Below are 1,678 nucleotides of genomic sequence, written 5' to 3'. Positions count from 1 at the left end.
AAAAAAAAAAAAAGCCAATGGGTAAAAGTAGGAGTGTCAAAAATTACTGGAAAATCGGAACCGGAATCGGAAAACTGGGAACCCGGTTCTGGTTCCGGTTTGAAAAATTCAAAAACCGGGTACCCTGGCTCCGGTCCCGGTTTTTGGTACCCGGTTTTTACCGGGAATACCGGAATCGGGTTTATATTTTATTTAATATATATAATTTTTTTACACTTAGGATAATCTCTATGAATATTTTTTAATGTTTTTAATATAATATATATATTATATTAAAAACGTTGATTTTTTAGGATTTTTGGGTTTTTTTAGGTTTATTTTTTAATTATTTGGAACAATCATAACAAAACCTTTTTAATCTAGACAAAAAGACTAATAATTTTTTTAAAAAAAATGAGCCAATTTATGAAAGGGCTTATTTTAGGCCCAACACCTAAAATAAGCCCAAAAACCAATTTTATTCAAAAACCGGTTATCGGACTGGGTAAAACCGGAACCGGCCGGTAACCGGGACCCCTGTTAACTGGGGTTTCGATTCCAGTTCCGGTTCCAATTTTAGCCAAAAATCGAAAAACCAGACCGAGTTGGCATCCCTAGGTAAAAGTTTTGTCATGGAATAAATTTATAACGAGAATATCTCCACCCTCTAAATGAAGTATATATAGCTCAAGTATGTAACACGTAGCCAAGTGTAGGTTCCAGCAAAAAAGAAAAAAGAAGAAAGAACAAAAAGTTTTGTTACGTACAATCAGTGTACTTAATAATAAACTATATTATGTAATTATATATAAAATATAAATATATAGGTGAAGCATGTTCAATCCTAAGTTCATCACTAACCAGTCTCAACTTTTTACCTTTTTTTTTTTTCCCGAATTTTCATTTGGTTGCTGGGCACTAACACACAAGATTATCATATTATTAGTTTTTAATGAAAAGGTTATCCACCAATGAGAGATGTGAGAGAGTTGTGTAACCTACTTAATGATGTGCATTAAAATTATTGACCCAATAATTATTCTAATTAATAATTAAAAAAATAATAATTAGAAGCCCACCCACTGAGAAGATAGCATTAAAGATCTTTAGGTTAATAGACCAAAATAACCTTGTTTGATTTAACTATAAAGAACAAGAAGCAAAGAATTCAAGAAGGTCAAAATATCCATTTTACTATCAAACAAAATTTCACTCCACACTCGTTTATTGGTTTCAAGTTTAAGATGTCTTTATCGTACTGCATTTCTCTTAGGCAGAATCTCTCTTTCTCAGGCGAAAGCTCTCTCTCTCTCTCACGCCTCTGATCTCACTCTTTCGCTCAGCTCCTTCTCTCTCTCTCTCTCCCTCTCCGACCTCTTCCCCCTACGGATTCTCACAGACGTCTCGTCCAGTACTTGGCTCGATCTCGCTCCACCGGACTCCTCCCCCTCTTCGGCTACACCTGCCGTCCTCGCTCCACCGGACTCCTCCCCCTCTTCAGCTACTCCAGCCGACCTCCTCCCACTGGTATGTACATTTAATTTGTTGCTTTGATTTGTTTTTTCAATTTTTTTTTTCCTGCTAGGGTTTGGGTAATCTAATCAAAATACTAATAGACCTTTTGAAGATTAATAAGGCTAGCGTTGAAATGATGAACTAAACCTTGAAAATTTATAGAGAGAGAGAGAGAGAGAGAGAG

Source organism: Corylus avellana, chromosome ca5 (genome assembly GCF_901000735.1).
Source record: "Corylus avellana chromosome ca5, CavTom2PMs-1.0".
Taxonomy (NCBI): Eukaryota; Viridiplantae; Streptophyta; class Magnoliopsida; order Fagales; family Betulaceae; genus Corylus; species Corylus avellana.
The sequence above is the reverse complement of the archived record's forward strand: the minus strand, read 5'-3'. Positions refer to the sequence as shown.